General features: G+C 40.0%; 1 long non-coding RNA gene across 1 annotated transcript in view; it reads right to left on the bottom strand.

Moving 5' to 3' along the window:
• Positions 1–898: 898 nt before the first annotated feature.
• LOC135579559 (uncharacterized) overlaps positions 899–24022 on the bottom strand; it is a 40470-nt gene continuing 17346 nt past the window's right edge. Inside the window, exon 2 of the long non-coding RNA XR_010472897.1 lies at positions 899–2293. This is a non-coding gene — a long non-coding RNA (uncharacterized LOC135579559). The remainder of the gene's footprint in view (positions 2294–24022) is intronic.

Here is a 24022-nt window from a genome sequence, read left to right as displayed (position 1 = left end):
TTTACAGTAGTGTCTGAAACACCATGCAGTAAATAAGCCAGACTGTTAGGAAATAATGCATCACTCATTCTGAAAGTGTGTATGTGCACCTTCTGATTGCTTAGGTCACCCAAATCAGGAGTCTCAGAATCTCCCATCAGGAGTCTTGAAACAGAGGTGGAAAATCAGGGCACAAGTCTCATTTGTTCAGTGGCAGCAAGACGGTAAGAAGATATATGTTAACACCTACATAAACAGGTCTTAAGCTTCCCTGGACCTAGAAAGGTATTCTGTGCCACTGCATGCTCCTAAGTTAATTTTTCACACTCTAAATCAGTGTTAGGCTTGGGAGGCAGAGAAAAGTTACAACTTCACTTAAACAATGTTACAGTTTATTGTGGTTTTTGGTCCTCAGAGGGTTTTAATTTGTTTGGATGCAACAACTGTATTACAGCTGCAGGCAGAATCTTCTCTGTCTTCCTTTAGTGCCAACAACAACATTTTCAGAAATTTCCTGTACTGCCTTGTTTGGCTTTTTTATTTCTTCCAGCTTTTATTTTATGTAATTAATCTTTGTACGCAGAGAGTTTGTGTTCTTCCTGCCTTGTTTTTGATCTCAAATCATCTGTTTGGTGTTTCACTTGTGCAGTAACCGCTACATCAACATTTTCCCTTTTTCTTTTCCAGATCCAGAAAGTCAGGCTCCAGAATTTGCCTAAGGCTGCCATGTGAATTGCATGTCATATTCTGGGGCACCATGCCTAGTGAAGGGGGGCTTGGCTCACTCCATCTTCAGATTGTTCTTCTGCATCTCCAGCCAAATAATTTGAGTTACAGTAGCTAAAAAACAGTAGTGTAATATAGAATCACAGCCTGGATTTTTAGTCCATTGTGAAGATGTAAAACACACTGGACAGCATGATCTCTAATAGATTTTATTAGCATGAGATAATTGCATTTATGCAAGGTATCTACGCCACTTGAAACACACAAAAAATTAATATTGACTAATAGGCTGTTAATACTCTTTTAAATAAAGATAGTGTCTTCAAACCAAACAACTACACACCCACACCCCTGCAGAAATGAGAGAGAAATAAAATACATATAGACCTATGAAAAACAGTGAGTGTTTATAGTCCCCTTGACTTTGTGGAGGAGCTGCACTGATGTCAAACGGCTGAGTTGCTGGCTCTAGGTATTTTATTCCTTCCTTTATTGCTTTGCCATGCCATGCCAGGCTTACAGAACAGACAGGAGAAATGAAGGCTTACGACACTTGAAAATGAGCTGAAATTTTGCAGTGCTGGTTAAGTGTTTAACTGCTTGTCAAGGTTAACAATGTGTTTAGTGTGCACACATGAGGGAAATCTTAAACAAGTGGATTTACAGAAACAAGCCCTTGTTAGATTGAGAGCATAAAGGTCTATAGCTACAAGTTGGAAGATAATTGCTTGAAAAGATTGCTATAAAAATAAACCATAAACCTCCATGACCAGTTTCAGATAATGTCATGGGAATAGGCTGCATGCCAAGAAACAGCAGGGAAGGTGAGAGCGAGTGCTTGCTCCTGTGTCCAGCAGTCCTCCAGCACAGACCATCCACTCCCAGCCCAGCTGGATGCCTAAGTCAGGCTCCTCTGGCCAGAAAAATGCATCATATAAATGGGAATAACAGAGAAGATAACCTGGCATCATAGCATCTAGAGTCTACAGCATGTTAGAGGAAGGATTGCACAAAACAGAGTTCCACCCTCAGTTCAACAACTTCTCTTGCCCGCCCCCCCACCCCCCCCTTTTTATTTTTCTTTTTTTCTTCTTCTCTTCAGTGTCATGTGCATTCCACAGCATGACAGTTGGGACACAGCACCAGGTTACAGCTCCTACAGTCTGCAACAATACAGGTCCATAAACTTTTACTGAAAAATCTGCCTCGTTTGTCCGTTCCTACAGAGTTGTTTAAAGATACACGTCATTGAAAATGTATAATCTGGCAAAGGCAGAGTTTGTATTGGCATTTTGGGCATCAAATGGGGAATAACGACATACTGAAGGCTGCAGTCTGGCCACAGCCTGTAGGAGTTCACTTCCAGAGTATACTGGTGGTAGGTTATGTCCCCTCAAACTGTGGACAGTGCCAGGGCTCCTGCTTTTTTTCTTACCATCTTCTTGGCCTTTTCAGAATTACTTGCCATCTGTTTTCTCCTAGAAAGCAGTAAACAGGAAGCAAGCAGCACGGTTTCTGTGTCTGTAGCTTTGAACTTCATTTCCTCATCAGCTTTCTTCCTGGGACATAATCGGAGATGTATTTTCGCCTATTAAAAAGAATCACTATTATTAGCATTTAGCATCAATACTTTAGAGGAGCTATACAGTTAGAAGTTATATATTTACATCAGAAACAATGCATTAACCCCACTGTAATCTTTGTTTAAAGTCACTATGCAAGAAAATATTTGCAAGTATTTTCAACATCTTTTTTTCAGATACAAAACAAAACAAAAAATTCTACAATGTTGCCCCTAATCACAAGCTAATTATAATAATATTGTAACAGATAACCTAAATTCTGAGGTCCTTTTTGGAAATTATATCCTGTAAACACAAAAGCTAGAAATGAATGTTTTTGGAAAGCTGAGTATCTTCTGTGTTCATCTGATGTCAGGACTCGGGGCCTTAAAGGAAAAAATCAAATTACTATAAATCTGTGAGGCTCACAAACCCTACAAAGGCCTCATCCCTTTACTGTGACAATATGAAATGCCTTTCCAGGGCATCTGCATTGCGTTTGTGTTGACTTTAACATACTTTGATGTTTATTGACGAAGTGAGACCCTTAGTTTAAATAACAAACTGCACTTCTATCTTTTATAGTAACACAGCATCACATTCCATCCTTGAAGAATAAATTTTGTTCAGAGGGTTCAAATTAAAAGGTAGTGGAGAATCATAAATATTGGCTGAGCCCTAAATGCTATGAGAGACAGTGATTTTTAATGGGAATCTACAGTTTTGGGAAGGAAAAAATTGGCTGAGGTTTTCCTGCAACTTGGCCATTTGATCCTGTTCAGAAAGACAAACTGAGCTGACAGGTGATTTTAAGGCCTCTAAAGCCACACGTTGAGAAAAAGATCAAGCCTTGCTAAGTGTGCTGGCTTCAACCTACAGCAGCAATATTGAATCTTTCAGGGAATGAAGCTGTCAGTCCTCTGACAGTCTATGGCAGGTGCAATGAAGGGAGTCAATTCAGTATGACAGTGATGCAAAGCTAAACAGTACATTTTTGAGATCTTCAGTAAAATGAGGTGATGAAAACAGTTATTTTCCCAGTGAGTGGAGGCTTAATGACCCAGTGAATGCTGGAGCCAGTAGCATGTCTGCCAATGACTATTCCCCTTCACCAGAAATCAGTAAGGAGCTTAGAGAATGAGGGCTCGTGGAAATGCATCTAGGTTTTTATTGTACATATTCTGTGCATAGGTATTATGTCACCTTCTCTAGGGTAGGCCAACTGGCATAAACAGTAAAAGATCATGTAGTTGGTAGAGGCTCATATATGGGACAAGTAAGCTGCTGGGACCTGAACACGGGAAGAGAACAGTCTGTTTTCACTCTTCGTACATTTATTTCTTTGTAACAGCCCGAAATATTTCATGGCAGCATAAAGACAATAACAGAGAAAGAGAATCCTAGCAATGCGTATTTTTAAAGTGTCTTTTCACACAAGGTTCTTTAAGACCAACAAGTAAAAAGCTCTTGTCAGCCTTCCACTCCATTTATTTCTATAGCTCCAGAATGTGCTCTCCCTCCTTGCACCCTTCTGCAGCCCATTGCTGGCTCTTTGCTGTCTGGACACTCACTAGGATTCTAGCATTTTACCTAAATTGCTCAGTGGAAAAATATCAGAATATTTCATTTCATCAGCTTGAAGTGCTTTGTTTTTCTACAGTTGAAGCACTTCATTTCATCTGTAATATTTTGAATTTAGCAAGATAACAAAATACCCTAACCTGGAAGTTCTGTAGTCAATAAAAAAAAAATAAAATCGAAGCTTACTATGGGTATATTTTGATGGTACTTTATGTCATGAGAAATTCTGACTTTTTCTCCTGACTCCAAGCAAGAGGATTTTTTTCACTTTTTTTTTTTTTAAGGGAAAAAAAGTTTCCCCAAAAATTTGAAACTTAAATTTCAAATTTTGTTGTTTTAATAAAAATAGTTATTGTCCAACTGCTGATTACTGGTACCAAAAATATAGTTTCTTCCCCAAGAACTTAATCTTTTGGTTGTCATTGACCATTCCATGATACATAGATTGACAGGTTTCTGTAAGAGAATTACTCTCCACAGTCCATTTACCTTTGATTAAACATCATGGAAATTTCTGTTTGTCTTTGACCACACTCCTCTCGGGTTTAAAACAGTGCCTGAAACTGAAGTCACCCAACAAAATTAACTGTAAGATAGCCTGATCTTTCAGTCTATCCAGGTGACTATGTAAAGGCTTGTTCAGATTCCCTGCCAGCATGAGATTCAAACACACATGGCCCCTTCACACATTAGAGTGACACATGCTCCTCTCCCACCTCAGCTGGTCACAGATCCCCAAACCACATTAACTCCCCCAGCTTGACTGTAACCACAGGTCTGCCCAGGGTTGTCCCCCCTCAACCCTGCCCCAAGTACCCTGTGACAATGAGTTTTCCATTTTGTTTTAGCCATGTCCTAATTGTGCTGTCCAACTCCCCATCACCCATCTCCATGCCATGATGCCAGTGTGCGAATCTGTCGAACTACTGCTCCTCCCAAGCCAGGTGTGAGGCTGTACAGTTGGATAAGTCTGCGCAACCTGAGAAATCTGTGCCTGGCACCTGAAAGTTCTCTGTGATTAGTAGGTAGAATATAGAGCTCAAAATCATGCACAGGAGTCAAAACCAGCCTCATTCAGTGATGTAACTTCTATCACAGAAAAGTCCAGAGGTTACAGTCAAGTCACATGAAATTATCTTCTAGCTAAATGGCAAGGCAACTCAGGTCACCCCAGTAGTCCATAATGTACTTCAAAACCAGGATAAAGATCTAGTTTGTCTTTTGTTATTGGTTTTTTTTTTTTTCGTACTCGAATGAGTAAAGCTCTGCAGATGAGTCATGCAGGCCACCAGGCTTGTCTCACTGCCCAGAAAAGGCTGAACTTACACCTCCAACATTTTCTAGACTCTTCTCTGTGGAAAAAAAACAACATGAAAATGCTCTAATAAACAACTAGAAATTGAAGAGGGCATACTCTCTGAAGCTGAGTGGATGACTGCAATTCATTAGGTTTCAGAGGGGTGGAAAGTCCTTTCACAGGTGAATGAAAAAATATGTATGTTTTTCCTCAGTTGATTCACCCTCTTCTCATTTCATAGTGACACAATACAACAAACATTAGATAAAATAAAATACTTTAAAACTTTAACTGCAGTTATGCCTTCTACGGAATCAGCACTGCTTTAAAATGAATTAGACTGTGTTAACCCTTCTTTGGTTTCTGTTTATCTCAAGTCACTTTTCACATCAAAAAAGCATGCGATCAAAATGGTATATGATCAGAACACAAGCAATTCTGAAGTAAATATAGGAATACTTAAAAATGCTGTGACTATTTTACTTCCTAAGAAGAATTTTAGCAAGCTTAGGAATTCTTGGTCTTATTGATTGCTATGAGTCTTCTTGGCCTTCCAAGCTTACAAAAGTACATGCCAAAGGAATATTGTGAATTTCTGCAACTCAACAGCTATTCCATTTTCTGTAACTGAGATTTTCAGCCTAGCAGATTGGGATCAAGGAAGTCAATGTAGCCCTGATTTCTGTAAGGTAATTCATGACCTTTGAAAGAGAAATCAGTTGAAGTGTTAAGCACAGAGATAAGGAGCAGAATCTTTGTTTTGTGGATTTGGATCATTGCTTTGAAATCTTACTATGTCCAAAGCCAGCCAAATGTACTGCACAGGTGAGAGAACTACTAAGTGCAAAAGCCTCGGTATAAAATTAAGGGAGACATCTTTGGTTCTGCTTATGTCTTAAATAATTTTAAAGCCACAAAACTTCTTTCCTCATTTATGTCAGAAGATCAAACCCTTGGTGGGGTGAACCAAAGGGTGTAAAGGGTGAAAAAAGGCACAAAGATAACCTCAAGAAGGACTTTTTGAAATATCAACTCTAACTGGCATGTGTGTTTTATAAGCTTCAGTTCCTTCTGTGGGCAGAAAGCCAGTGAGAGGACCGTCTTCTGAACCTACAAAGGAAATGGAGGTTGCTGGAAGGAAGCAGGAGGTATTGAGCTCTGGGCATCAGGGAGGGAAATCAACCTGCATGTGTGTGAGCTGATTCAACATGTTTCATAGGAAAAAAAGAAAAGAAAAAAAAAAAAAAAGATGACATTAGAGAGGAAACATTTATAGTGTTGTTTTTTTTTTTCCTTCTGCCCAGAAGCTGTACAATGAATGTGGAAATAAAATAAAATATAAAATACAATAAAATAAAATACAATAAAATAGAAATGACATTTTATGTTTTTGTTTTGTTTTGTTTTACACAGGCATTGATTTTTTAAAGTTTGAAGTTCTATTTATGCTACTCTTGCTGCATTTCTGTCCTCCAAAACGGACTTAATTATATTACATTTATTTTGTAATATGGTATTTATAAGCTCACAAGACACAGAGACTGAGGCTAAATTTTCTATTTTCTAATGTAAAGTTTTTCTTAATGTAGAGGTGTGTCAATAGAAAAATAATTTGTTGATGCACTTTCATATGCAGTGTAACTCTTTCCATAGTCCCAAGATGTTTTACATTGTATAATATTTATTTATTTGAAAACCTTATCATGCAGGAGTTTCTAAATGCTAGCTAAGTTATACACAATTCACTTTCTGTGATTCAAGAAGAAAAAAAGTTATTTTAGTTAAAAAAAAAGAAAAACTCTCAATATTTCTAGGGTTTTTTTCCATTACAGAATGGTGAAAAAAATTGTCCGGATCTTCAGCTTCTGAAAATCTCTAGTTTTGGATATTGGCTAGTACCACCAACAACCTGCAGTTCAACTTGGGATCTCAAGCAAATACAAGCTGGAAATGTTCCCTATGGCCAAGACAAGCCCCCCCAAATCTGCTGCTTCCACTGCCTGCAAACGCAGGATCTCTTCTTCTGCTGGGGGAATCCAAGTCCAAAAATTGGATGCATATGTTGTGCATCAGATGCTCCTGAGTCCAGCATTTCCAGGGTTGAGCAGGTCCACCAAGCAGCTGGTGCCCAGGTGACCAGCTTGTGTGCAGTACGCTCAGCACACAGCGAATACATTGAACTCATTATATGTGCATAAGCCAACAGTGCAGCAGAGATGCACTTGGTCTCCAGATACCCTGTGCATGGTCTGCCCTGTTAATGTACACACGTGAGTTGTACAGGGCTTCCAAACATCTGGAAACTTTAAATAAGTGGCTAAGTTTCTTTTCCATCTGGAGATCATTTATATATCATATCCATGCTAGTTGTCACACTGCTCTCTTATCTCTTGAATGACAGGCAGAAATGAGAAAGGCAAGAGGAATTATTTATATTCATTACTTTTGTTTATATTCCACATAAACAGAATGTTTTGCTGTTACTGATGCTCAGGATTTCTGCAGAGCCATGAGACAGATATTCCCACAGGAGCAACATCTCCTCTGCTCTACTTCCTCTGCTTAAGATAACTCAAATTTTTATCTCAACACCTCAATCCTAGAGCACTTGTGTACGCAAGCGGGAATGCAGTAAGTGTGGTGTTTTAACCTCTTTTTTTTTTTTGCCTTGTCCTTCAGGACACAACGTGAGATTGTGTGATGCCCTCAGGCCTTCATAGTGTCACCATGAAGGTGGGCTCTGAGAACAGCACAGGAGCAATTATAAGTGAGCAGATTATAGGGGCAACTCATTGTCCCCCTGTTCAGCTCTGCCCAGTTTCAAAGCCTGCATTCATGCTCTAAACAGAGAATCAAGTGATGCCAAAGGGTCCCCAGTTGGTATCAGGACAGGGATTGCTACAAGGCTTCCTCACAGGCCAGTACCTCCAGCTCCGAAAGAACCATCGTGTGTTTGCCAGGTGATTCAGTAATTTGCCAGGTGACTCGGGGAATTTGACAGAAAATACTGTGGCAGTGAAGCCTTGGCTGGGCTGTCCCTGCCACCGGCTGAAGGCGGTACACAGGTATCTACCCCCCTCTAGAGGTAAAACGCTGAAGCATCTGTGAGCAAAAGCGCTCGGCTGACCTGCAACAACTGCAGTGGTCCAGGCTCTCCCGCCAGCCCCAGCACTTGCACAGCTCATGGCTTGGGGTTGTATTTCGTGCTGTTGAATACTCACATCCTCAGGATTTCCCGTCTGTAGAAACCCTCCGTGCGTGCCTAAAGTGGGTACAAACCCACCAGCGATTCGCTGGGGCTGTCAAATACAGACCTCTGCTCCGGTGTAAGGAATTGCAAAAGGTAAAAGGCGGTTGAGAGACCAGGTTTCTGACTCAGTGTTCTCTACACAGAAAAAAAAAAAATCCACCATAAATAGTGTGTGTTTTAAATATTTCTTAATATTTTGCCTTCTTTGTTTCAGTCTAAATCATATGGCCTTTGCCCATATCGGAAGGGAATGACTGTATTTGTGTTTTTATCATAATAATCACAAGAACGAAAAGTTTTGGCAAGCCCTTAAGAAACATAGCACATATGTAGATATATATGTTGACCTCCTTTTAGTTAAGCTGCCCAGAGTCAGCATCTCACAGGGACCCTGCAGTGACACAGAAAACCTGCAGTTTTCACAAGTATTATGTATAGACATGTCAGGTTTACCAGTGCAGATGTGGAAATACTTTGCCTGACTGTTGCAAACCCATCTAAAGATGGTGAGTTGGAAAATATTAGCAGTACAAGAAACTGTAAGATGCCTTAACCCATAATATACCTCCCCAAAACCACGTGTGAAATAACGCAATACAAAAATTGCATTATTGCATTAAAATTGATTTGTCAGAAAGACAGCATAGTGTTGAGTTTAAGATTTTGAGATTTTTTTTTTTCAGAAGGTTCTGCTGCTGCAACCCTGAAGTCACCTTAAGTCAAAGTGAGTTTTGCTTTTGATTTCTGTTCAGAATAGGATGTGGGGAGGAAATAAATAAGCACTGTTACAATGTTATGGCATTAGATTAATTTGGAGAACACAGACAGGGATGTCATGATTGTAAGGACAGAAAGGCCTTGAAAGAGTGTGCTTCATCTGTAAATCTGATTCACAAAGTGCAAGTATGTAATCACAAACATACAAGCATATGTTTCATTCAAACGGCTACTGGTGCCAGTTTTCAGTTACCTATTGCTCTGACCATGCAGGAATTCACTATGGACAGATAATCAAAGTGTTCAGGTCTGTGAGCATGGGTCATAGGATCTTACTCTCCCTGTTCTCATGAGGGTCAGAAAGTTTGAAATTAGTGGGGAGAAGGTATACTAAACTTCTGGTATGTATTCCATTTTTCAATTCCATTTTTTTGCAAAGCCATGGAATCACAGGCTAGTTGAGCTTGGAAGTCACCTCTGGAGATCATCTAGTCCAAACTGGTCTGTGCTGGTTTGACTGAAAAGTTAATTTTCTTCATGCAGTCAGAAACTTTTTTTTTTCATAACTAGCACAGTCATTCTTTGGGCTTAGTTTGAGAACAAGAGATAACAGGCCAGAATGGAGTTAATGTTTTCAATTGCTCTGGTCTGAGAGTCAAGGACACTCTGAGCGCTCTGCCCACAGGTGTGAGGCATCAAGGAAGTGGGGCATGGAGAGCTTGACTGACATTCAGACTGATCAATAAGAGTATTCCATCCCATTGGCGTCATGCTTCATATTTAGGGAGAGTTGGGATCTTCCAGTCACTTTCTCGTATTCTCTTCTCTTCTCTTTGCTCTCGGAGACCTGTTCAGAGGAGTTCTTTTCAGGATTTTATTTAAATCATCCTTTCCCATCTTGCCATTTTTGCAGAGGCCTCTGAGGCTTTTCTGTCTTTTTCTCTCTTTTCTCTCTCTGGGATTGGCTATTGGGACCAGGTGCTGTTTCCTGGGACTGGCTGCTCCGTGCAAACCGAGTTAATGAAGAATTACATTGACTATCTTTTATTTTATATTCTATTTCTATTATATATGTCTATTTACTAGTGTATTAGTATTTTGTTATTTTATTAAACTGTGTTTATTTCAATCCAAGTTTCTCCCTTCCATTTTGATTTGCTCCCCTATTGGGGCGGAGGAGAGAGGGGGAGGCAGGCAGTGAGCGAGCAGCTATCATGGTTGTATTGCTAGCTTGGGTTAAACCACGAGACGGGTCCAACCCCAGTCCTCAAAGCAAGGTCAGCTACAACAAGTTGCTCAGGACCATGTCCATTCGGGTTTTGGACATCTCGGTTGTGGAGAATCTACACTCCCTCCAGGTGAACTGTTCCCTTTTCTGACTACACTTACAGTATTTTTTTTTCTTAGGTTTAAATGGAATTTCTTGCATTTCAACTGTTGTAGTACAAAGATGAAACAGAGGATGCTGATGTTGCTTTTACAACTACAATACATTTGTGAGGCAAAAGACTGTCAAGAAAAAAGTGTATCCAGAGGAAGGGAGAATTTGACATATAGCTGAAAATTACAATCTGTCTCTTCTGTGGTAACATTGTATATATGAAAAAACAATCCTTCATGGTGTCATTTTTTCCACAAGTTGTCTGTAAATGCTCACAGCTAACTCTGTAAATCCTTCTTATGTGATAAATTAGGGTCATTATTAAATACAAGATGTCACATCTGGCAAGATAGCTCCTATCCTAAAGATTCCTCAAGATCTGGAGAGTATTCTGGGTACCTGTTGTCACATGAGCTCTCTCTTCCTGTGTTCCTCCATACACAGCTATTTTGGACCACTGCTGAAGACATGATACTTTGGAGTGCTTGAGCCTTTGGTCCAATGCAAAGTTGTTATTCCTTGTGCTTTTAAAAGCTCCAGTAAATGTAGTACCACTGACTCATTGAACTGTGAGATCAGGGAACACTAAAGTCCATTAAAACACAACTGGAACCCAGAGTGGAAGCAGGAGCCCGTCAAGTGTCCCAACAAACCCAACTCAGAAGGAAGAAGAGAGTATATACAGGCCTGGTGCTCCAGCCTGGGCAGGCTAATGCAAGAGTGTTTCTGCAATGGCTTTGAGAAAGCTGTGTTTGCAGAGTGTCTGGCTCACTGAGGTCATGGTTACAGTCTGTAAATGCTGTTACATCACCTTTAAATCTCAGCTTTCCTGAGGGAGGTTCATTTTGCTGTTTTGCTTGTGACTGAAATTTAAATCACTGTTAACCTCTGGATTTTAAACACAGTGAGTCTTGTTTTATCAATACTTCACAGGAGAACCTCACTAGGAGAGCACCTTTGGGGTACTCTCTCCAGATTCTTGATCTAAGATTTCCTAATAGTCCAGGAAGAGATATTCCTAGACTTTGAATCACACTGCTTTTTGGAAAATATGAACACTCACAGAAATCCTAGATGAAAAATCTCTCAATTGACTTCAATGGGCTTAGTGAGTTCTCTGGGATTACTCATTTTGGCAAATACTATGTGCCTTCCTATCAGATTTCTGTGCTTTCTTTTCAGAAAACCTCAGAAACCTGGGTAACAAGAATGACTGCTATATCATCTGTTAACAGGGAAATATCAGTTTGTTGCTCAAGGCTGAGCAACATTTATTACTTTTATCTCATATTCACCATTAAGAGAAATTTCAGCTAGGCTTGGAGCTAAATCATTTGGTGGCTTTATCAACATCTATTACTCAGTTATAGGAAGACGAAACAAATTCATTTTGATTAGGTCAATCTGAAGTAGTGTTTCTATGCCCCATTTAGTGGTGTATTTCTTCTGTAATGTTTTCAGTCTTTTCCTGGAGCATTTTTCCAGAGAAGACTTTAAACTGGGTACAAGTTCATGATCTGATTTGGGGTATGGAATTCCAGACTGGCCACAAAATTTGATTTTATATGCAGATGCTGGGGGCTGGCAGGTGAGCGTCACCAGAAAGAAAAAGCAAAAAATATTTCTGCAAGTCCCTTCAGAAAATGTGTTCCAAATACACCTGCAGGCCTTCATTAGTATGAATGACATAGGAAAACATTCACACTTATACATACAGCAACCATTAAGACTTTCACGCAAAAAGCTTGAGTGCTTAGTTCCAAAAGGAAAAACAAGAACTTTAATTGATTATGACTTGTGGTGCTAGTTTAGTGCCAAAGGCAAAGTTGTACTTGGGCAGGAAACAGACTGCACAAAACCACACTTTTTCCAAGCTGATCACATGTTCCAACCAGGAAATTCATTTGGTAAGAAACACTATGGTTTCTATGGATCTTCGGATGAAGACTGAGTCAAAAAGCAGTGATGCCTCCTTATGTAAAGGGTCCTCTCCATCAACAACTTCTTCCTCAGTGCCTCTTTTACAAATCGTGTTCTACAAAATTTTAAATAAATTTATGTATGTGTGTCCATATTAAAAAGAAAAACAAAACAAATCCCTATTGTAAAAAAGGAACAAGAAAACAGAAAGCAAATTCTTTTGTCTTCTTGGTGTACAAAAAAAAAATACTTTCAAAAGGTCAGATTGCATTAAGTAAGAAAATAAATGTTTCCTACAAAATAAATCTAATTTGAGTTTCCATCCAAATGAAACATGATTTGTAAAAACAAAATTCAGTTGCTAGGGGCCTGTCTACTATTGCAGACAATCCTGCCCTCACTTACAGCAAGGCAATGGACTGACTTCTTCTCTTACAGCAATTCTGTGTTACCCTGACCCCTGTAGACTTACAGGTATAAATAACATTTTACAGCTGTGTGAGTACAGCTGACATTCATTGAAGCCAGCGGAAACAGAGCAAACTTGAGCTTGAAGCATAGATTAGAATTTCAAAGCAAAATTCTTCTTGGTGTCCTTTTATAGTGGTCTAGATCCTTGCTGTAATTCATCCTTTTGCTCTTTAGGACAGAGTCCACCATGGATGGTCCCTCATGTCTGTAACATGAAACCTTGTGAGATGCAGCATAGACATGGCTCCAGCCATGGCTAACTCACACACCTGCCTGGTTGAACAGTAAAAAAGTGTGAGCAGGAACATACCAGCTTTATTTTATGTGGCGCATTCCTAGGGTACATGGTGACTAAAGAGTTATCTGTGCAGAGACACAAGAGTTTAATGAGTTTCAGAAGGGAGGTGAATTTATTTTAAGTGCATTAACACTGTTTTATGAATAAAGTAGTTAGAAAAGCCAATGCAAACAGTGTGTGATGCTTTTATAAATCTAGCCTGTAATTGTTAACATATGAAGCACCCTCATTTTACTGCAACTTGAATTGCACAGTAAAAGCTTGATTCATGAAGGCATTATACAATAATTAAGTGGGTTTTCTGTGAACTTAACCAATAAAAAAGTGTAGAAAGGACATGTCTGGAAGTTTCACTGGTCACTAAAAGTGCAGAAGCCAACAACACACAGGTGTTCCTACAATATCAGCCAATGCCTGCTTGCAGCAGGGAAGGGAGGAAGAAGTGGTTTAGATATAACCTTAGACACTGCTACATGTAGTTATAGTGCTTTAGGCAAGTTAGGGAAAATGTTGTAAGAATCAGGCTTTGCCATAAAATACTATTGTGGCAAATGGAGTCTGTGGCATTAGCCCTCATTGGTCACTTTCTGTATGTATAGATCGTATGTATATATTGTCTTCATCAAAAAGTTTCTCTTGGTATGTTGACCACAATATCTTACACAGGTTGTGGAACCACTAAGATATGGCAGTTAGAAGTATCTACATTGTGTCAAGTTTGGATTTTTTTTTTTTTCCTAAGAAATAACTGACACACATTGTCAGCTCTGTAGTTCTGTTAAACCACTTAATAAAAGATCCAGTTCTGGATCTGTAACTAAAAGAAACTTGAAATAATTATACATATGGGTGAGGGGCAGGGTAGATATATTAAATCACTTCTATGGATCTGTGAGATAAAGTGAATCCTACAATAATTTAATTAATCATAAATGAGCCGTCTCCTTGTGCCTGCCAATCTCCCCTGTCTAATGCTGAGAAGAAGGGTGGAAGAATTTCCAGCTCTTTGTTTGCTGCTGAAGGCCTGCACATATCCACAAGGGTGTCTTAACACCTAACACATCGTCCCTGGCAGCTGGAGTGTGCTTAAAGCATTCATTTACTCAGCTCCAGCAGCCCAGCTGATGTGGTGTCACTTGTTACTAAGTATTTTAGACCGCACAACTATCAATCCAAACCTGGTCATAAACCTGGCTTACTGTCTCTTCTGCATAACCTAAATCTGCTTTTTGAGAGACTGGGGGAAAAAAACAAACAAACAAACAATTTTTTCCTGACAGAGACAGATGCATGAGGTAAGGCTCATGCTTTGGATGTGAGATTCATTGGACTCTGCTCATACCAGTTCACCACAGTCCTGCTGATGCTGGGCTCATTGTGCCATAGTGTTTCCCTGGCTCTGAATTGTGCTGGACAGGAGAGATCAGGTGGCTGCAGGGCTGTGTCACAGTGCTATGGCCAGTGGACTGGCAACAGTTGTTCAGAAAAAAAAGGAGTGTAAGCCTTCTGAATGGCTCCAGGGAGAGGCAACAGAAATCCAGTCCATTGATTTTCTTGGTCCTTTTGTGAGGCTTCTCTGAATGCATTATTGTCGGCATTCAGTCTTCTGCTAACTGCAGGAGACTTATCAGGATGCTGCATCACACATGCATCTGCTGCTGGGATGGTTACTCTGGACATAATCTCAGCTATTGTCCGATTGTTAGTTAAGAAATGGATATCAACAATATAATTGCTGACCACAACACGCTGCTCCACTCCACACCCATTCCTCCTTCAGAAAGTGATGCAGTTAGTTAAAAAAGAGTGTAGCCCAAGATGTCTGAGGCATTTGCACATATAAGGATAGGAGTAATTTATGAAAAATTGTGCCAGAACAGATTTGTATTAAATATTAGCTATATGGAGCAGGACTTATGAAATCTTGTAATTACATTTCTGTTCATTTAAGCTCCTGTGTCCAGCAGCCGCTAATATTGGCTTTCACAACGTCACCCTCCACACCCTCAAAGCTGGTACCTGACCCTGAAGGTACTTCTTGTACTTGCTGGCTAAATTGCCTACATACCCACACTTCTCTTGCTGGGACATTAGGAGCAGCTGGAATCTTTTCTGTAAGGAAGCATTTCCCCTGTAAGCCCCAGTTGGGTTCACTAACAAAACGTTCTTTTGCCTATCTTGCCTGACATCCTTGACCTCTTTTGGGCATGGGGATGGCCTGAGGCAGTGTTATGCTCCTAGCACTGCTAGTCTCAAGGACTCCTTAATGCTGGACCTATTTTAAATACTTTTCAAAACTGAAACACTTTGATGGTTTTGAAGCTATTCTCCATGTCACTCATTAGCCACAGCTTTGAAAGTAAATGTGAAACATTAGCTAAAATTTGTCAGACTCTTATGTGAGCTGAAATGCTTTCTCACAGGGTGTATTTCAAAGTAATGTTTTTGCTTGATTGCTGGTGTCAGAGCCAGAGAGGGGCCTCCACAGAGCAAAATGCAGGGTCCTCGCTCACCTCACCATTGCTGATTTTGGGAAACAGGGGACTACTAGGGCTCTGATCCTGCTTGTCAGCATTCCCCACCACCCCCAGCAGCAGACCAGGTCACCTTTGGCTGTCTCTAGCTCAGCTTTGAAAATTTCCTTGAATGGAGGACCTGCAGCCCCTCTGAGTAATGACTTCCAGTACTGTGCTACCCTCCTGGGGAAGAAAATTTTCTTAAAATATGACCTGAACAAAAGATTTATTTTTCCTTCTACCAAATACTTGAATATACTTTCAGAAAATGTGTGTCTGTAAAATCTTTCAAGTTTTGCTGTTTCAGTTTTCCCCTGGAGTATTCTAAATTGCTCCTCCCACGCAGTTTCTAGTGAATGCATGAGAATGGGGGTTTATGAATGCACTAAAGCATAATATATGTGATATGTCACATTTAAAATAATCAGTTGAACTCCCTAGTCTCACTTGCCTGTCTTTATCAAACTCTCTCCTCTTTACCCCCTTCTTCCTGCTAACATAGCTGAGGCATCCTCTTTGGTCCACCCCACAGTCTTTCCTCAGCTGGTACTGTGTAAGAACCCCTGGAGCTCCTGAATCTGAAACTGCCTTCCAGTATTCCTCCACTTCAACCTAATTCACCCTTGACTATAAGCAAATATCTTCTCGCTTGTCATCACTTTTTAATTTCTCTTTTCCTCTGCATGGATTTATTGCTAAATAAACAGTGCCTGTTAAATCTGCAAAAGCATTTGGGACACGGTAGGTGAGATGAGTCGATGAGAGCTGTGACCCCACACAGAATGATACCTTTGGGCTGATATGTTCTTGAAATTTCTGTGCTCACTTCAGAAATATTTGGGATGTCAGATATAACTATCCTGTTTCTAATGGAAGGCCACCTGCCATGTGAACCAGTCAGGAAATTTATCAGATGTGCTTTTCATGACTTTTTTAGTCAGAGGGACCTAATGGGAACCCATTTGTAGATTCTTGTGTGAAGTGCCCAGTGCAGCACACATTTTCTCTTCATTAACTACAAGTATCTCCTAGTGATGCTGATGGAAATTACAGGTGCGTGCACTTAGAGAAGAATATAGATCTATACTGTGCAAATTACTTCAAAAAACAAACTCAGTTTATGGACATGGACTGTGCAGAGCTGAGCAGCAGTATATTTCAAGCAGTGTGCCTTGCATACCATGTAGTAAAGGAAAGAAGGTGCTGGGGAGTGAGGGAGGGCAAAGATCTGGATTTTATAACTACTTTTAATAACATCCATGGAGGATAAAACCTGCAGAATTTTGACTAGCTTCAAAATCACTTCTCACCTCTGGTTTTGAAATCTCCAGCCCAATTATTTGTTTACTTGATGGTGCTAAAGTCTTATTCTCCATCGTTATTTGCTTGCCAGTAAAGAACCAAAAAGAACTGCAGTCCAAAGGTAATTACACAACTATATCACTTCCAGATGATAAGTCACACGCTGATGGTGAAAGCAGACTTCACAGTTTCAGTGTGCCAGGTAATATATGGCAGTCACCCAGTTCCTATTAGGTTTTGTAATAGTATATATGCATACCTTTTTTTTTTTTTTTTTTTTTTGAACTGGGTTAGGGTTGGCTAATAGCACATACAAGCAATGTTTAGCTTGATTTACATCTGAAAATTTCTCCTTCAAAAGAAAATACTATTCTAAAGCAACTATTATCCCTAACCCTCCACACACAGAAATCATATTAGCAATTTTTGTTTTGACATTAGGTGTGCAGCAGTTTGAATAGCCAGCCTTGGAAGTATGCAGTCTAAACATACTCCCTCTATATGCATGTTTGTGATGCCATCTTTAAATATATGACCACTTCATGCTTCTCCCACAGGATCCTTGCTTCATTCACTAGATGGGTGGCATTCATTTATTGAAAAGCCATTCAAAATTTTGCTTTCTCCTTGTGTTTAACATGTGGTCTAAACCCCTACTTACCACAGACCAGTTGATCTTGATCTGACGAAAGAGAAACTTCATTTGGGAAGTTTCCCATTATCTTAATGGCTGTAGTCTCTAAGCAGTTCACAAACTCGTGTTTATTTTCAGATTGCCCCTATGATTACCATCACCACCTACAGGTGGAAAACAAAAGAACAGAGAGGTGCAGTGATTTCAGGTGCCCAGTTTAAGAACCCAGGACCTAATCTGTCCAGGTACTTGCCATTATGTAATTCTTTAGATATTCAGAGCAGAGCTCCACTCAAGTCCTGCTGCAGCTGTGAGTGCTCAAGACTTCTCCAAATCAGACCCAGGAGTTTCAAGTCAGGTACACTTATAAATGGGAACATGCAATAAGTGATCATGTGTGCAAAATTTGGTGTAAGAATTTACTGATATCGTAGAAGATATATGTGGTAGAGGCAAAGAGAGATGCATCCAGGTCTTCAAATTGACATTCAATATCTTTAGGCAAGATAGCTGTCGTTGTTTTTCCCAACCCCTCAACTGTATTCAAAACACACCATTGAACCTGCAACAGATGAATAGGGTGCTAAGCATCTCTCATTACACAATCCTGACTCATCTTCAGCAGGACCCAGGGCTGAGCACAAGCTGACACATCTTCTGTGGGAAAAGAGTATTGGTTCCTCTATTCCAAATGCACACATGCAGAAGAAGAAAAAAACTACACAGATAACTTTAGCTCTGGCGCTTTCCAACTTCTGCGTGTTTGCTTTGGCAGCTCACAAAGTTCTTTTAAGAGAGTGTTTGTAGGTAATTTCCTAGGTTCTTAATGAAGCAAAGTGGAAAAACAAAAATTCTGTTATGTGGCATCATATTAACACCTCTATGCCTCATGCTATTGGGGTTAGCTCTTAGCTTCACCATATGGACTTCTGCCCTCTGAGTTAATGGGGTGATTTGTAGCAATACTAAGTTGTTCACTTCTCTGTGGACTAGAGGACAATTTTGCTAGGGGCTGAGACCAGAGCAGTGCAATGAGCAGGGGCCTCATGCTCCATTCCCTGCCCTGGAATGATCAGTGAAGGGCAGCCTGTAGTGTCTAACAAGGGTTTTTCTCCTCTAGCTCTGCCTTACTCCACTCTAACCATCTTTGTCCTTCTCCCATTCCTTCTTCAGCCCTGGCTCCTTGTTTCCAGCCACTGCCTTCTCTCATGGCCAGCTGCTGTTCCCAATTCCCACCCAGTCCCAATTGCTCACCCTTTCTCTCTGTTAGTCTCTTACCTGAAGGTGCCACTGGTCTCTCCCATCTGGGTTTCAAGTCCCAGTCTCCATAGGGACCCAGACCCAGATCTCCACCTCCTGAACACAGCCTCTTAGCTTCAGGTTTTTGCCCACGTGATTCCTTTCAAAGTCTCATCCCTGTTAACTCACCCAGATGCTCTCTAGTCACATTTGATACCTCATCTGTATTTCTGTCTCATCATCCTCTTCCTCTTTTGTCCTCCTGCAGCCACAGTGCCCCCCAAGAAGTGCTGAAGTAAAAATCCTTCTACTGGGATAAAACCACCTCTCATCATCCAGCATGTCTCCCCTCCCTACTCCAGCCATTTTTTTTTTTTTTTAAAAACATCCCTTCAGGAGGGTCCGCTTATATTTTTACCATAAATAAAAAAGACATTTCTTACCCTTGCAGCTATGATGCTCTTTCTGGAAGCAGCCTGTCATGCTAATGTGGCTCAGCCCTGTAGAAACTAGCAGTCGGTTTTTTAGGGAACAGTTTCTTCTGGCTGGATAAATGCTTATGTATGTATTGTTAATGCCACTGCTGTGTTTCAGTGTTGTGTAGCTTTCCACCAGGCTTTCAGCAGGGGTTTGCAGGACAGGGCAGAGAGATGCAGTTACTGCCTTGATTTCTTTTTGAGCTACCTCTAAGAATGCAGAACAGACACTCCTGCAAGGGTCTGGCAAGCCGGGCACTGCTGGAAAAAAAAGAAGAAAAAAAAAAGAAAAAAAAAAAAGAAAAAAAAGAAAAAAAAGCAATAGAAAGAAAGGAGGGAGAGGGCAGTTATACTCTGCTGTTTATGGGGTTCAACTTTTAGAAATAATGTTTTGAAGTTTGGGTAGGGTTAAAAGCTTTCATCTTCAACACAAGAGATAAGTAAATAAACATGCATATACAGAGACACTGACACAGATGCAAACACAGCCTGTCACTAACACACATGCATCCTTATATTTCGTATATATTTTAAATCTGATGGTTTTACTTGCTTGGTTGTTATTGACAGTAATGGGAGTGTTTTCTGCAAAAGGAGTTCTCTGGCAAGTCCCTCAGCCTAAGCAGAATTTGGCTGTTATGTTTAGAATGATTTTGAAGATTTCTTACATGTTTATTAATTAGAAACATGACTTAAACTGAGGAGAAGAGGAGAGGGTATCCCACACTGCCCGATGCTCCATAACCTCTGTTCATACTTTCATTTAGTTCATTAACCCTTGAAGTCAGGGGAAGGTTTGCACTGAGTTGAGGAAGACCTTGATTACATCTTCATGTTAGTCTTTCAGTTTGGTCTGTACCCAGCAATGGACAGGGTGAAACACTGAACATGAGCAAAATTTTCTCTTGCCTGTGTAGTTTTCCTGTCACAAGCCCTGAGAAAGCCTCGGGACATGGTTTTGCAATAATCCTCTGGTTTAAAATGGTATCCTATGTGTGTGGCTCATACCCTTATAGACATGTAAATGCATAAATAAAGTCAAATATATATTAAAAAAAAATGCTGACTAGTAACAAGGTAATTAGTCATCCAAATGTTCCAAAACTGTCATAAGGAGGAAGAAATAGTGATCTCAAGTTACTTCAGCCCACTGTCAATATCAGCTTGGAGTGCGAGTACGAAGCTAAACTATTTCATATGCTGCACACACGAAAATAGAGATGGAAAGTGATGAGCTCTTTATATGCCCCTTTCCAAATAAATTTGGAGAAGAGCTTAGGAGGTTAAACAGGTCCCAAATGGTTTCTGCTGCTGAAATAGTCTATTGATGCTTTATTTTCCCCTTTAGATTTTCCACTACATTAAACATTTTAAACTACCAAATATTTCTTTTTAAAGGCGAATGGAATGAAAAGATGTCTTACATGACTTATTACAAATTCAGAGGGAAATACTCCCTTTGTAAATAGTTCTAAAAAAATTAGCATCGTCAATTTAAATGTTGACATGCTTTATATTAAAGGGTCATACTGTACTGAAGGTCTTTAAAGAGAACTTCCCATTGAAAGGAGTTGATTTCAGTGGGAACTGATTGAAGTAGGTCTTGTTCTTTCTGGTAGTTGATCTCTCTCTGAGCTTAGTTCTGTGATTTTCAGTGCAGCTTGCCCCTAAATATTTTTTTTTTTTTGTGGGTCAAATTGGTTTGCTCCCTGTTTTACTCCACAGGCTCCCATGCCACTGCCACTCTCGCACTGCAGGCACCTGGGATGAAACCTCAGCAACTATGAACTGATGTCTTGGGGACACATGGGTGCTGCAGGACCCAGTGGGCAAGTGTGAATGTGAGGACCATCTTAGCTAGTCCTCACCATGTCCTCAGTGCATGTTTTTCCTGTGCGGGTTTTGTGCTCAGAGGTCTTGCATCAGCAAGTGCAAGCAAGCACAAAGCCAGGTCAAATCATGTTATCATCTGCATCTGGCAAGCCTCCCAAAATGTTCTTCACCATCATAGCCCAGCCTTCCTCCAGCAGCTCACTCAGATAGTGAACACCAGCACTTCCAGAGGTGACTGTGATTTCTGGCTGCCTCCACACCTGGGCCAGCCCGGCAGCCTCCCCAAAGGGGGCAGAGCAATGCACATTCCCCAAGCCACAGGATGCCCCCCAGGTGTTCAATATTTAACACATCAAAACCTGTTGAGCACTTCTTATCATAAGCACAGACTAGATTTCCACTGGAAAAAAAAAAAAAATCCTACACTGTTTTGATTGGTTTATGTTTTACCTGTATATTTACGATTCTACAGTTCATGTTTATTCAAGGATTTTTTTTTTACCATTAAACTCAGTGTTCTGGAAAAAATACTTCATTTAGAGAAAATATTCAGCTCCTTTTCTGTATTTCTGTTATTATTCAATATGAAAAGGATATTGTAAGTGCACATTCAGCTGAATATGCGGTTTGGCAGCAAGGAGCTATTCAGCTGCCCTGCTTCTACCTCAGAGTTTGTTCAGGTCATAAAAGAGACATATAAGCATTTGACTTAAGATTTATAGTTACATTAACTGTATTAGAAGCTTTTTGTACTTAATATAAAACACACTCTAGCAGCCCAACATCGCTTTATTCCATAATATAGTCAATATTAGACTTGTTACGTCCTGTAATTACTGACATTAATTGCCTCAGGAATAATGGGAAGTGAGTTAAGTGCCAGTGTAGTAGGTGTAAATGGCACTTTACAGTACATGACATTTTGAAATATTGTATGAGTAATGAAATTTGTAATTAATTTTTCCTTATTTGGTAATTAAGTAATAACCAAACAAAACAAAGGATGTCCTCAACACAGCATGGTTAGATTATTTTTATAAATTCAATAAAGAGGTTACCATAAGAATTTAATTTAAATTCCATGAAAGATCCAGCCCAGCCCTGACTGAGCAGAAGATAAGCTCTTGCAGACACTTTTCGGAGAACGTACGGGCCTGGATTTGTGCAGTTCCCTCCAATGCCTCACAGTGACCCTTGCAAGGCTTTAACCAGCATTGCATGGAACAATGTTCTTCTGGAAAGGAGGCTGAAGTCACCAGCAACTCAGGCAGGAAATCATATGTGTATGTCTTCAAGCCACCTTCAATTGCTAATTCGAAATGCTAGTATTAACTAATTTCCCCAAATTACAATTTTATAGGACATCTATTTTAAAAGTTCTTATTTCCTTCATCATTCATTCTATTGCAAATAGACATCCATTCTAAGCCTTTGCACAGAGAGAGCCTACCGTTGCTTCCCAAAGGTTTTGCAAGGCTGGAAACGGGTAGGACTGGGGTTTCTTAATCAAATAATACCTCCAGAATGGTACACTCTCTGAAATTTTTAAAATGTGGAATATGCCTATGATGCATATTTTTTTCAACAGTCTTTTTCATCTGTATATTGATTAAGCTAACATAATCTAACTGTACATAGTCAACATTTAGCATTCAGCTTGAGCTTGATGTTAATTGCCTGTTAAGGTGAACAAAAAAAAAAAAAAAAACAACCCACATTTACTTACAACCCTGTTCTATTTTGGGATCCCAAGGCTTTTCTGTTAACAATAAAAACACCAATAAATCCTCATCTCTTTGTTTTTTAAGCCTGACAGATAGTCTTTGAAGCATTATAACATTTATTTCTTCCAACCAGATGTGTAATTTATATTGTATTTGATAGCAAACCTTAACATTATAGAAGACACTTGTGCTAAAATAACAACACAAATGCATTCTTCATCACTGGGCTAAAACCTTCCCAGGAATGTTTCCAGTCCCTCCTGTATTCCAGTGCCTTGCTAGTATTCTTGCAACAGCTCCTTTGATGCTGGTAAGTCAGGTCACTGTCATTTCACAGAGATCTAAATGGAGTCAGTCTGCAAATAGAATTAATACAGTAGACTTAAACAGAGTGACATCTAAGACCCTCACATGCATTTGCAAGGAGCACACTGTAAGGAAAATGTTTAAGTGCTGTTTTTGAAGAAAGTTGCATTTTTTTTTTTCCTTACAGAAAGAGAGAAAAATGTGACGTTTTCTACTCATGCAAGAAACTTCGTATCTTTATGCACATCAAAAATGTTCAAATAAGATATTCATTTTTTGTTCTCTTACATGCTTACTAGCCTAGCTTGGGCCCCTAATACAGTACAGAACTGAAAAGTAAACACTACAGCGATTTAGAATAGTTCAGCCATAGTCCCTATGACAGAGAAATGCTGGTAGAGAATCCACTGGATATTCCGAGTCCCTTATGGTGGGTGAAGGTGACTCAGCAGGTGCTCCTGAGGCTGATATCTATTGCTCCTCTGCAGGGTCAGCTTCCCACACAGGTTCAACTCCTGGTCCATACTAGTAAACGACTCTTTGCCATCACTGTGAATCACTTTAACAGAGGACTTTTCCCTCCACTCACTGAAGAGTACAACTCAGCCATGGGAAGATGTTGGTATGTGCCTTGCAAGGTTAGAGATAGTGGCAGCTATACTTTGACCAGACAGTATTACCACTCATCTGCTGTGAGCCTGTAGGCTGGGAAAAGTGATTACTCTTTCCTGAGGAAAAAAATTTCTGAAGGGAAGTGGGAGGGAGTAATGGACCTTTGCTCCTGCCCCTAGAAGCAGGCACACAGCAATC

Source organism: Columba livia, chromosome 5, assembly GCF_036013475.1.
Source record: "Columba livia isolate bColLiv1 breed racing homer chromosome 5, bColLiv1.pat.W.v2, whole genome shotgun sequence".
Lineage (NCBI taxonomy): Eukaryota > Metazoa > Chordata > Aves > Columbiformes > Columbidae > Columba > Columba livia.
This window is presented reverse-complemented; position numbering and strand designations above follow the sequence as displayed.